Source organism: Schistocerca nitens, chromosome 1, assembly GCF_023898315.1.
Source record: "Schistocerca nitens isolate TAMUIC-IGC-003100 chromosome 1, iqSchNite1.1, whole genome shotgun sequence".
Taxonomy (NCBI): Eukaryota; Metazoa; Arthropoda; class Insecta; order Orthoptera; family Acrididae; genus Schistocerca; species Schistocerca nitens.
Genome location: NC_064614.1, coordinates 928221434 through 928236374, shown reverse-complemented (window position 1 = coordinate 928236374; position 14941 = coordinate 928221434). Strand labels below are relative to the sequence as shown.

At 40.5% G+C, this 14941-nt stretch overlaps 1 protein-coding gene across 2 annotated transcripts in view; it reads left to right on the top strand.

Annotated features, from left to right (window-relative positions):
• Positions 1–14941, top strand: part of LOC126193149 (uncharacterized) — a 229521-nt gene that overhangs the window by 38562 nt on the left and 176018 nt on the right. The window lies entirely within an intron of this gene.

The window sequence follows — 14941 nt, the reverse complement described above, 5'->3', positions numbered from 1 at the left end:
CATTAATTCCTCTTTGTTTCTAGGTGGTTGGCATCTGGATGGGTGAACTAGAACCTTGAAGAGTCCCCGTAGGAAAAAGTCCGGTGACGTGAGATCTGGTGATTGCAGGGGTCATGTCCTATGAGCCCCTATGCCAATTACCCAGCTGCCAAAGAGTTCATTTAAATATCCGCCCACAGTACGGCTGTTATTTGCGGGCACCCCATCATGCTGCAACCACGTGCATAGCCATATGTCCTAGGGAATATCTTCCAACAGGTTGGGTAGAGTTTCTTGCAAAAAGTGAAGGTAATTTGCCCTGGTAAATTGGGGACTGGCCCAATCAAATGGTCACACACAATGCCTGCCCAAATGTTGAGCAAAAATTGTTCCTGGTATCCATGGATGTACATGATGTGAGGATTTCCCCTTGCCCAGTAATGAACATTTTGAGTGTTGTAAAGGGAATCCCAATGGCATGTGCAGTCTTCGGTAAACAACACAATGGTGGGGAAGTCAGGATCTCGTGCAACACTTTGCAGAAAATACTGGCAAAACCCTAGCCTGCCTTCATAGTCTGCCACATGATTTAGGTCTTGGACAGGGTGGATACTGAATGGATGCTGGCTCTCATCCCTCAAAACCTCCCAGACTAACCGATGAGTGACCCCCATGTCATGTCCAACTGCTTGAGTAATTGTCTTAGGTGCTTCCTCGAAGCACTCGTAAACAGTCTCTTCAAATGCAGCATCCTGTCATGTTCAAGGTCTTCCAGCATCACCATGATATCCCACTAACGAGCCTATTTCACCAGGTCGCCGGTGAATTCCTGTAAACATTTACGGGTGTGGATGGCGTCTTGCTGGGTACCATTCCTCATACAACCATTGAGCTTCGTGTGCATTACCATTGGCTAGTCCACAAACAAAAACCATATCTCGTTGTTCTTTAAATGAATACTGTGCTGCCATGCTTACTGTAGGACTAAATCGCAGGTGGCCTGTGTGAGCTCCGAAGCGAAACTTACATGTGAATGCCTCTGACATCAGGTGGAGACAAACAGCAAGACCTATTCAACACGTGTGCATACCACATTGGGGCAGTGACGGGACCAGGGACGTTTGTATTTGTGAACCAACAATGATAGTGCTGCCCATCAACTGACGAATGGCAAAAGGACAGTCCCACGGCCAATTGGAGCGCATGTTGCCAAGTTTCTGTTGTTTAAAAATGGTGCATTGTCGACCTAAACAACATTAGTAATTTTGGTTTCTACTGGCATCAGCTATCCAGGGTTAAAATTAACAATTTTTCTCCACCCTGTATACTGAGAATGAAAAAGTGGCATTATCGGAAACAAGCTCCAAGAAAGACAACTGTGGTGCACCTTTGGCCATGAACCAAGGGGCTACCAACAGTGGCTGCTCAACAATCATTCAGCAAATATTGCTGTGTACAGGCCTCCATAGTAGGTGCCTGGTTCATGCGCTGCCCTGATTGCTGTTCATCGACAATGAAGGATGGAATTTGCACACCAATACCACAACTGGATGTCCACTGAGTGGTAACTTGGTGGCCTTTTCAGATGAATCACATTTTATGCTCCATTGGGCGTGAAATGCCTGAAAGTAGACTCTCTGTAACAAATGGTTGGAAGGATCCAGTCTGGAGGAGGGAGCATTATGGTTTGGGGAATGTTTTTGTGGAATTCCCTGGGGAATCTCATCATTCTGGAAGGCACTATGGATCAACACAAGTATGCACCTATACTTAGGACCATGTTGTTGTTGTGGTCTTCAGTCCTGAGACTGGTTTGATGCAGCTCTCCATGCTACTCTATCCTGTGCAAGCTCCTTCATCTCCCAGTACCTACTGCAACCTACATCCTTCTGAATCTGCTTAGTGTATTCATCTCTTGTTCTCCCTCTACGATTTTTACCCTCCACGCTGCCCTCCAGTGCTAAATTTGTGATCCCTTGATGCCTCAGGACATGTCCTACCAACCGGTTCCTTCTTCTAGTCAAGTTGAGCCACAAACTTCTCTTCTCCCCAATCCTATTCAATACCTCCTCACTAGTTACGTGATCTACCCACCTAATCTTCAGCATTCTTCTGTAGCACCACATTTCGAAAGCTTCTATTCTCTTCTTGTCCAAACTATTTATTGTCCATGTTTCACTTCCATACAAGGCTACACTCCATACAAACACTTTCAGAAACGAGTTCCTGACACTTAAATCTATACTCGATGTTAACAAATTTCTCTTCTTCAGAAACGCTTTCCTTGCCATTGCCAGTCTACATTTTATATCCTCTCTACTTCGACCATTATCAGTTATTTTGTTACCCAAATAGCAAAACTCCTTTACTACTTTCAGTGTCTCATTTCCTAATCTAATTCCCTCAGCATCACCCGACTTAATTCGAGTACATTCCATTATCCTCGTTTTGCTTTTATTGATGTTCATCTTATATCCTCCTTTCAAGACACTGTCCATTCCGTTCAACTGCTCTTCCAAGTCCTTTGCTGTCTCTGACAGAATTACAATGTCATCGGCGAACCTCAAAGTTTTTATTTCCTCTCCCTGGATTGTAATACCTTCTCCAATTTTTTCTTTTGTTTCCTTTACTGCTTGCAGGTTGAATAACATCGGGGAGAGGCTACAACCCTGTCTCACTCCCTTCCCAACCACTGCTTCCCTTTCATGCCCCTCGACTCTTATAACTGCCATTTGGTTTCTGTACAAATTGTAAATAGCCTTTCGCTCCCTGTATTTTACCCCTGCCACCTTCAGAATTTGAAAGAGAGTATTCCAGTCAACATTGTCAAAAGCTTTCTCTAAGTCTACAAATGCTAGAAACGTAGGTTTGCCTTTCCTTAATCTTTCTTCTAAGATAAGTCGTAAGCTTAGTATTGCCTCACGTGTTCCAACATTTCTATGGAATCCAAACTGATGTTCCCCGAGGTCGGCTTCTACCAGTTTTTCCATTCGTCTGTAAAGAATTCGCGACAGTATTTTGCAGCTGTGACTTATTAAACTGATAGTTCGGTAATTTTCACATCTGTCAACACCTGCTTTCTTTGGGATTGGAATTATTATATTCTTCTTGAAGTCTGAGGGTATTTCGCCTGTCTTGTACATCTTGCTCACCAGATGGTAGAGTTTTGTCAGGACTGGCTCTCCCAAGGCCGTCAGTGGTTCTAATGGACTGTTGTCTACTCCCGGGGCCTTGTTTCGATTCAGGTCTTTCAGTGCTCTGTCAAACTCTTCACGCAGTACCGTATCTCCCATTTCATCTTCATCTACATACTCTTCCTTTTCCATAACATTGTCCTCAAGTACATCACCCTTGTATAGACCCTCTATATACTCCTTCCATCTTCCTGCTTTCCCTTCTTAGCTTAGAACTGGGTTTCAATCTGAGCTCTTGATATTCATACAAGTGGCTCTCTTTTCTCCAAAGGTCTCTTTAATTTTCCTGTAGGCAGTATCTATCTTACCCCTAGTGAGATAAGCCTCTACATCCTTACATTTGTCCTCTAGCCATCCCTGCTTAGCCATTTTGCACTTCCTGTCGATCTCATTTTTGAGACGTTTGTATTCCTTTTTGCCTGCTTCATTTACTGCGTTTTTATATTTTCTCCTTTCATCAATTAAATTCAGTATCTCTTCTGTTACCCAAGGATTTCTACTAGCCCTTGTCTTTTTACCTACTTGATCCTCTGCTGCCTTCACTACTTCATCCCTCAGAGCTACCCATTTTTCTTTTAATGTATTTCTTTCCGCCATTCCTGTCAATTGTTCCCTTATGCTCTCACTGAAACTCTGTACAACCTCTGGTTTAGTCAGTTTATCCAGGTCCCATCTCCTTAAATTCCCACCTTTTTGCAATTTCTTCAGTTTTAATCTACAGTTCATAGCAAATAGATTGTGGTCAGAGTCCACATCTGCCCCTGGAAATGTCTTACAATTTAAAACCTGGTTCCTAAATCTCTGTCTTACCATTATATAATCTATCTGATACCTTTTAGTATCTCCAGGATTCTTCCATTTATACAACCTTCTTTCATTATTCTTGAACCAAGTGTTAACTGTGATTAAGTTATGCAATGTGCAAAATTCTAAGAGACGGCGTCCTCTTTCATTTCTTACCCCCAATCCATATTCACCTGCTGTGTTTCTTTCTCTCCCTTTTCCTACTCTCGAATTCCAGTCATCCATGACTATAAATTTTCATCTCCCTTCACTACCTGAATAATTTCTTTTATCTCATCATACATTTCTTCAATTTCTTCATCATCTGCAGAGCTAGTTGGCATATAAACTTGTACTACTGTAGTAGGCGTGGGCTTCGTGTCTATCTTGGCCACTATAATATGTTCACTATGCTGTTTGTAGTAGCTTACCCGCACTCCTTCTTTTTTATTCATTATTAAACCTACTCCTGCATTACCCCTATTTGATATTGTATTAATAACCCTGTATTCACCTGACCAGAAGTCTTGTTCTTCCTGCCACCGAACTTCACTAATTCCCACTACATCTAACTTTAACCTATCGATTTCCCTTTTTAAATTTTCTAACCTACCTGCCCGATTAAGGGATCTGACATTCCATGCTCCGATCCATAGAATGCCAGTTTTCTTTCTCCTGATAACGACATCCTCTTGAGTAGTCCCCGCCCGGAGATCCGAATGGGGGACTATTTTACCTCCGGAATATTTTACCAAGAGGACGCCATCATCATTTAACCATACAGTAAAGGTGCATGCCTTCAGAAAAAATCATGGCTGTAGTTTCCCCTTGCTTTCAGCCATTCACAGTACCAGCACAGCAAGGCTGTTTTGGTTAGTGTTACAAGGCCAGGTCAGTCAATCATCCAGACTGTTGCCCCTGCGACTTCTGAAAAGGCTGCTGCCCCTCTTCAGGAACCACATGTTTGTCTGGCCTCTCAACAGATACCCCTCCATTGTGGTTGCACCTACGGTATGGCTGTCTGTATCTTTGAGGCACGCAAGCCTCCCCACCAACGGCAAGGTCCATGGTTCATGGGGGGAAGACTTAGGACCATATTCGCCCCAAAATGCTGTTTTTTTTTTTTTCCTTCAGCACGAAGGCATCTGCTAGCATGACGATGCAATATATCACAGAGCTTGCAGTGTGTCTGCTTGATTCGAAGAACATGAGGATGAGTTTACTTTACTCTCCTGGTCACGAAAGTCTTTGGGTTTAAACCCAATCAAGATTTTGTGGGACCACGTTGATCGGGCTGTTCGTTTCATTGATCTTCAACCAAGAAACCTAGTGCAGCTGGCCATGACACTGGAGTCAGCATGGCTCCACATCCCTGTGGGTATCTCGCAGAATTTCATTGATACTCTTGCTGCACGTCTTGCAGCGGTCTGCAGCGCGAAAGATGACTATTCAGGCTTTTGCCAGGTGGTCACTTTAATGTAACTTGAGAGTATTAGCTTAACAAAACTCTGTTATAAATCTGTATACATATTAAATGTTATGTTTTAAGTCATCCATTTCTTTTCTTTAAGTCACTTGCATTATACTAGTAAACAGTCTAACAGCTATATACTCATACATATAATAGTGAAGCATCCTTAAAAGAAGTGTGAACTACCCACATCATACATCATCACAGATTTTTAATTTTTTTTTAAAAAAGGACTTGACTGAGTAGGTTTCACAGCAATGGCAAAGTTTTCAAAACAATTGTACATTAAATATATCACGGGAGACCAGATAACTGAAAAGATTTATGATCATTTGCTTTTTAATCTGTAATGTAAGCCATGTTTGCTGACTAAGTTATGCTAACACAGATCTGCTTATTATCAAAACAACCTTTTTCTTTCTTTCTTACCGAGCAAGGTGGCGCAGTGGTTAGACACTGGACTCGCATTCGGGGAGGACGACGGTTCAATCCCGCGTCCGGCCATCCTGATTTAGGTTTTCTGTGATTTCCCTAAATCGCTCCAGGCAAATGCCGGGATGGTTCCTTTCAAAGGGCAAGGCCGACTTCCTTCCCTAATCCGATGAGACCGATGCCCTCGCTGTCTGGTCTCCTTCCCCAAACCAACCAACTTTCTTTCTTTCTTTCTTTCTTTCTTTTTTTTTCTTTTTTTTCTTTTTTCTTTTTTTAAAAATGCCCAAACACATCTTTTGACATATTTTTAGAATCATCTGCAGGTACGTTTAGGGTCGGTGCACATTGCACTCAGTGCAGGCAGAGTGAAGAGGACCCTGCATTTGCAAAACCCATCAGAAGTCTATGGCAGGTAGCCAAGAAGGCTTTCAGTGTGAGCAGCACAGTTTTCTCTTGCCTTTATCACACCTGTTGATTGCATTCATGGCGTGTGTCAGCTGTTTTTGTCAGTCAGTTCTCTGCTAGTACTCTGATGTTTCACCAGCAGTGTGCATGTCAGCAGCCACAGTTCACTCTTGGTGTACAAACAAAAACATTTAATGATGGACTAGATGATTCTTCTAGTTCAGAGTAAACTAGCACTTTGTTATGCCGGTCATCCAGTCAATATGAGGAATAAGTTAAGGGAAGAAATATGGAAGATAGCTTAGGAAATGTTATGTAAATTAATTGTACTGCATCAGTCATTCGTAATCATCATTTTCATCTTCTTCGTCCTCTTCTTCTTACTAGTCATTCAGAGAAAATTTGACAATGCATATGTGAATAGCCCATCTGCATCTACTTTGTCCAGTCCATTAATTATGTTAGCTCAAACTGAGGAGGGAGGGGGTGTTATAATAGGCAGTGTAAGAGTGCTCACTAATCTTTATAGCCTCTGTGAATGGAACTGACTGGCTTACATGTGTGCCTGCCTGGGTTTCCCCAATTTGAAACAAGTGCTGCATGGGTGTCAGATTTCATTCGGGGAGTTCTCTGCCGCACTGATCGAAATCACTGCATGTCATTCAGTGAGTCCGGCGTGACACTCTGCAACGCATATAAGGCCAGTGCTGTTATGCTCAACGTGAATTTACAGCACATATAAAGTCAAAGCTATTGTGTTGAACATGAATTTGTATAAAAACTGATAATTCCCTCAGTCAAGAGACTGAAAAACTTCGTATCGTATGGCTCAAAGGAAGGTACAGACAATGTTGTCTCTCATCTGCAAAATAAGAAAAGATTCAGTGCCATTTAATGTGTGTAATATACCAATAAAAGTTCAATTTTTTAGGGATTTGTCAAAATGGTTAACACTGTTTTCTTGGAGAATTTTTTGACTTCCTTCCCCACCCTTCCCTAATCCATGTGTTTTAATCAGTGTTTACAACAAATAAAAAATTTTTCATATTTATGTATTTTTACTTGAGTATGGGGTGTACTTCACTTGAGGGAGGGGGTGGTGGGTCCTACCACATCTCACCAAGGGGGCAGGTGGGAGTTTTGGAGAAAACCCTTCACCCAATTAATGGATGACCCCTTTGGAATGTTATTGTACAGATATGCATTTGCACAAACTGCACCTCATTCATGATTAAATATGGCAAATGTATAGAGTTTCTTTGAATTCTTGAATTTACTTATGAAACTGCTTTAACTTATCTATACCAAAAATAAATCTGTAAAACCTTTGTGTCTGTCTGTTTGTCTTTAACACTCTAATCTCCAAAACTACTAGATGAATTTTCATGAGGTTTTTGGAAGTAACTTGTACTATAGCTTTGGGAACTGCGTAGACTTTATTTCATCAAAATTGGATCACAGAAAAAAGATATCCTGACATATAATAAAAATGAATGTATGTTCTACATCTCCGAAACCAGTGGACGATTTCAACCTAACTTGGTACCCATATCACCTACTCTCTGGAAAGAATTGCTGTGAGGGCAAAACCCACCTACTTATCAAATGGGAAGGGGAGGGGGAGTGGGGGTGTTTGATGGGTAGAAGTGAAAAAGATGTATTGACTATGAGGTACAAATACTCAGAATTTATTCTACCGGTATTTAAGAATGAGAGTACTTGGTGACCTGCAACAAACCTTACATATAATTTCCTATCTTTACAAAACCTTTTCTCGCTCCCTCCCCCCTCCCCCCCCCCCCACACAAAATTATTAAACAAATAAAGTTTACTGCTTACCACATTTTCGCATCAGGCATGATGTTTTAATTTATTACTATATATATATATATATATATATATATATATATATATATATATATATATATATATATAAATCTAAAAAGAAAGATGATGAGACTTACCAAACAAAAGCGCTGGCAGGTCGATAGACACACAAAAAAACACAAATATACACACAGAATTCTAGCTTTCGCAACCAACGGTTGCTTCGTCAGGAAAGAGGGAAGGAGAGGGAAAGATGAAAGGATGTGGGTTTTAAGGGAGAGGGTAAGGAGTCATTCCAATCCCGGGAGCGGAAAGACTTACCTTAGGGGGAAAAAAGGACAGGTATACACTCGCACACACACACACATATCCATCCACACATACAGACACAAGCAGACATATCATATATATATATATATATATATATATATATATATATATATATATATATATATATATATATATAGGGAAACATTCCACGTGGGAAAAATATATCTAAAAACAAAGATGATGTGACTTACCAAACGAAAGCGCTGGCACGTCGATGGACACACAAACATACACACAAAATTCAAGCTTTCGCAACAAACTGTTGCCTCATCAGGAAACAGGGAAGGAGAGGGAAAGACGAAAGGATGTGGGTTTTAAGGGAGAGGGTAAGGAGTCATTCCAATCCCGGGAGCGGAAAGACTTACCTTAGGGAATTCCTACGTGGAATGTTTCCCTCTATTATAACTATATATATATGATGTGACTTACCAAATGAAAGTGCTGGCAGGTCGACAGACACACAAACAAACACACCTTAGGGGGAAAAAAGGACGGGTACACACACACACACACACACACACACACACACACACACACACACACACACATACTGACACAAGCAGACATATATGTGTGTGTGTGTGTGCGTGTGTGCGAGTGTATACCTGTCCTTTTTTTCCCCCTAAGGTAAGTCTTTCCGCTCCCGGGATTGGAATGACTCCTTACCCTCTCCCTTAAAACCCACATCCTTTCATCTTTCCCTTTCCTTCCCCTCTTTCCTGATGAGGCAACAGTTTGTTTGTGTGTCTGTCGACCTGCCAGCACTTTCATTTGGTAAGTCACATCATCTTTGTTTTTAGATATATTTTTCCCACGTGGAATGTTTCCCTCTATATATATAGAGACAGACAGGTATATGTCTGCTTGTGTCTGTATATGTGTGGATGGATATGTGTGTGTGTGCGAGTGTATACCCTTCCTTTTTTATATATATATAAACGAAGATGATGTGACTTACCGAACGAAAGTGCTGGCAGGTCGATAGACACACAAACACACACACAAAATTCAAGCTTTCGCAACAAACTGTTGCCTCATCAGGAAAGAGGGAAGGAGAGGGAAAGACGAAAGGATGTGGGTTTTAAGGGAGAGGGTAAGGAGTCATTCCAATCCCGGGAGCGGAAAGACTTACCTTAGGGGGAAAAAAGGACGGGTATACACTCGTGCACACACACACACATATCCATCGACACATATACAGACACAAGCAGACATATATACATATTTTTTTAAGATGGTGTCTGTTCTTTCGGACATGTCTGAAAGAACAGATACCATCAGTGACCATGCAGCTCGTTAGAATGAAATTACAATGAAATGAACACCCTTAGCTGCTTACAGGCGATGAAAATGTGTGCTCCGACCGGGACTCAAACCCGGGATCTCCTGCTTACATGGCAGACGCTCTATCCATCTGAGCCACCGAGGACACAGAGGATAGCATGACTGCAGGGATTTATCTCTGGCACACCTCCCGCAAAACCCACATTCTCAACGTATTGTCCCGCACTACATTCGTAGTGCCCCCACCCATTTTACTCATTACTCGCGGCGCGTTGCCGATTCCTGTAAGAGTTCGGGCACTGTTTGTGCATTTGCACAGAAGAAGATGGTCAAGTGGCCGGTGAGCCTTAACAGTATGTATATATATACTAAGATGGTATCTGTCCCCGTTAACGTATGTCAACGCATGTAAGCAGCTAAGGGTGTTTATTTCATTGTAATTGGGTATATAAGGCTCACCGGCCACTTGACCATCTTCTTCTTCTGTGCAAATGCACAAACAGTGCCCGAACTCTTACGGAGATCGGCAACGCGCCGCAAGTAATGAGTAAAATGGGCGGGGGCACTACGAATGTAGTGCGGGGCAATACGTTGAGAATGTGGGTTTCGCAGGAGGCGTGCCAGAGATAAATCCCTGCAGTCGCGCTATCCTCTGTGTCCTCGGTGGCTCAGATGGATAGAGCGTCTGCCAGGTAAGCAGGAAATCCTGGGTTCGAGTCCTGGTCGGGGCACACATTTTCATCTGTCCCCGTTGACGTATGTCAACGCCAGTAAGCAGCTAAGGGTGTTCATTTCATTGTAATTTTATTACTTCTTTACTACTAACGATTTGTGACTCATTTTGCAGACAGTGTTCACATATTTCAATGAATGTACCTGCAAAATTGTCATTTTACAACACATATTTCAGGGTATATGACATCACACACACACATGTGAAAAACCGACACATCATGCATGACGTTTAAAGGTACTTGCTGAGTGGCATATTATTACATGAATTAGTGTAAAATATATAGTCTCCGACTTTTGAACTTCATCATATTTGTGAAAATGCTTTTATTGGTTGAGATATGCTACGCGATGTGTCACAATAATGAATACAGTGCTTATTTAGTCTTCACTGTGTATAGTCCCTATTTCCACACTATTTGTTGCATGATATACACCTTGTGTAATGTGTAGCTGCTATGTGTACTATTCAGTATTTGAGAATGAGAGCACTTACTTATTTGCAACAAAATTTACGCATAATTTCAAACCTTTATGAAGATTTTTCACACTTACATTTCTGCCAAATGAGTAAAAACAAAAAAAATTATCGCTTACTGCATTTTTGATATTCATGCAGTATAATTACCTGACATTTTAATTGCTCACTTCTTTACTACTAACTGTATTTCAGACGGATTTTGCAGACAGTATTCACATATACCACACGTATATCACTGAATATACCTGCAAAATTATATCATTTTACGACAGATAGCTCAGGATATATGATGATATAAACACTGACTTGCATGAAAAACTGCCAAATCATGCATCATGTTTGACCCGCTGAACTGATTTTGTTGAAATTTAGTAAGAAGATCGTGGGTACCCCGAGGAAGGATATAAGAATATATAGATTTCCTAATTTTGCTTTGTGTATTAGAAACTTACGATCTTGCTTCATCTTCGGATAGCTCTCATTTATATTCTTTTCTAGAAAAAAAATTAATTTATTCGGATATGCTTTGTGATTTGGGAGCCTACTCATTACATTCCGATTTCACATTGTTTACAAATAAAAGTCCCAAGATAACAGTTGATGTTTCTGAATGCATCAGAACAGCTAAAAGACTGAGGACTATGCAGTCTCAAGGATCCATTGAAGATCTTGAAGTGAGACTTGCTGCAGTTAGGGAAGATCAGGCTTTAATTTGTGTTTTTGGTGAGCGATAACTCTGATCGAGAGCATCATGCATTATCTTGCTCCTTGGAACTCTTCACTTGCAGAAAAAACAACTCATGTCCTCGGCATTTTCATAAAGCTGCTTCATGGTCTCTCAACCAACAGATATTATGACTGCGTACTGATCGTGAGCTCCATTCATTATCTCACACCTCAGAAACATTTACTCAGCATAACAAGCACTTAAGCAATGATCAGGGTCATCACAATATTGCCGGAGCTTTAGATAGTGATTATCAACATTAGCAATATTTAGAATTAGCAAGGGAGGACACACGCCGAGATCATGAGAATTTTACAATGAGTGAAAGGGAAAGAATAGATGGAATACAACAATCAGAAGAACAGCGCCAAGCTTGCCTAGATCTTGATTGACTTTGACATTCACTCATTTCATCTGAAGATTCGGAAGAAACAAGAAATAGTTGCGGGGCCTGCTGAACTTCCTCGGGTGATAAAGAGAAAATTACAGTTACGTATAATCCTGTAATTGATTGTACCATATTTGCTTTCGTGGTGGAATGGTCATAAATTGCATATTTTGTGAGATTATGGAATAATGGAAAGAAGTGGCTGGGATGGGTTGAGAAATGCATATTGAAATTTTTCAGAACCTCCCTCAGATTTTAAAATCTCTGCTGAATGGTGACCGTCCACAATCAAAATACTTTTTGGATAGGGTCCATGCATACAATAATGCATTTCGAATTACATCCTTTGCCACAAAACAAATAATGGATGGACCATTCATGCCTACCTTTAAGGTTCAAGGCCAGGTTTACCACCTTCTCAGTACTTTGCTGCCTGAAATGTACCCAAGTTTCTTCAGATCTATTTTGTTTCTAATTATGAAGAACAGGCAACTAGTAGATATGGAAACTTTCCACAACTTGACAGTGATCTGATTCTCTGCTTCAAAACATGATTCATCAAGTGAATCTATATATTCATATTTTAAAGCTAGATTAGAATCAATTCTGCAAGTGTAAAATAATAAATATAAATCTGTCATTAGCGCACACAAATGACCTGCTGCTGGACATGGTGGAGGTATAATGTCCCTATAACAAATGAAATTACAGCTGTTTTGGTTGATCAGGAATGTGAACCATGTGTATAGTACTGCGCTCTTGACACAATTGCCTTAAACGCATTTATGAGACACATTGATCATAAAACACCATACAGTACCCCTTAATTTACTGCCATGGAGAAGATGGGGTACAATTTTGGGTTGTGTCAAGTCAACACCAACACAAAATTGTTGAAGATAAACTAAAAACTATCATCCTGACAATTTTATGCTCACCAGCTACAAATAAGACAAAATTGTTTTGTCTACTTGCAAAGATTTTATGAACTCTTATGTCAGTTTGTTGTTTATACTTACACAGAAACGAGACAAAGCCCTTAGTGTATATATGCCCTAACTAGATAATGTTATGTGCTGAAGACTATGTGCACTTACGAGTCGCTGTGCAGCAGGATGATAGCACAGAAAACTTAGGCCGAGTAGTGATTCTTCTGTTCAGTTTTTACTGATGGCCCATGCAATAAGCATTTGTGTACTCAGGGCACTTTCTGTTATGTACAAAACTATGGAAGACCTGATCTATTTATTACATTCACAACAAATCCAAAGTGGAATGAATTCATTCAAGAACTTCTTTCTTGACATGTCATATGATTGACATGATCTAACAGCCAGGGTTTTCTAGTTGAAATTGAAGTTGCTGATCCACCTGATCACAAAAGAAAGCTTTTTTGGGCCATCTTTGTGCTTCATGTATAGTGTTGAGTTACAAAAGCATGGCCTACTTCATGCACACGTTCTCCTGTGGCTGGAAGAATAAACATGTCCCAACAATGTTGATAAGTTGTTAAAGTGCTGCATTTGTGGACCATGACACAATTCCAACACTGTTTGACATTGTAGAGACACCCATGGTTCACAGTCCTTGCAAGGCATAAACAGAAACATTCCTTGTATGCAGGATGGCAGGTGTTCTTGGAGAGATCCAAGAGCACTGGTAGAGCAAATGATAAGGGGAGAAGATGGATATCTATAGTTGATGTTCACCTGAGCAAGGTGGGTTTACAGCTACAATTAAGTCACATGACCAAGAAATTGTTTTCGACACTAGACATGCCCTATTATCCAATATTATCTAAAACATTTCAAATTCATTAATGTTGAAATGTGCAATAATGTTGAATGTATTTAGCATATTTGCAAGTATGTGAACGAGGGCAGTGACTAGAGCCACACTTGCATTGAGAAATGAACACTATAAAGTCATGAGGTTTCAGTCGAGCTGATACATAAGCTTTTCAGAGGCAGTGTGTCAAATTTTGAGCTTCCTTATTAACAAGAGACACCTACCTGTGATTCATATTGATGTACACCTTGCAGGAGAATAGCAAATATATTGTAACCCTGAAGATATTACAGATTGGTTTGATAACTAAAGACAAACAATTTTTCTGGCACACTTTAGGCTTTCTGAAGCCAATGATTTTGCAAAAACGTTGTTGTATGATGAAGTTTCATTATACTATACTTTCAACAAACAGATAGGTATTTTCAGTTGTAGAATGCGTGTCAGAGCTGTAGACGGGGAGCCTGACGTATTTAAAGAACATGTTATTGGAAGAGCGTACACGGTTCATCCAAACAGTGCCACATATTTCTTCTTGAGCCTGCTTTTACATACCCTGTAGGGACCTCCTTTCAGCACTCTTGTTGTTGAAAATTCAGTTTACTGAGCTACTTGCTGAGAGTGACACTTACTTGATGATGACAAGCAATATGCTGACACTCTGGCTGAAGTATGCATGGCAGTCCACATTACTTGTATCATTTGTTTGCCGTTTTGCTGCTGTGTTATGGCAAAATATCAGGATAAGCTATGGGAAGACAAAATATTGAAGATGAATTGAATGATCAAATATGTAACAGTGAACTTAATTAGTGCTTGGTGGCTATACAAAACTTGGTTACATATATGGGAGGAAGTCCTATCCATCAGTATAGCTTGCCAGTGGCATTATTAGAAGATGCATTCATCAACAGAGAGTACACAGCAGAAATAAACCATAATCCAACAGAACTTGCAGAAAAATTGCAGAACGGCATCCAAAACCTAGCAGAACAACAGTGCACAATATTCAGATGCATTTGTCAGTGTGTCAACAATAATATGGGATAAATTCTGTTTTTTGAGGCACCTGATGGGATAGGAAAAGCATTCCTCACTAAAATCATGTTGGCACGATTAT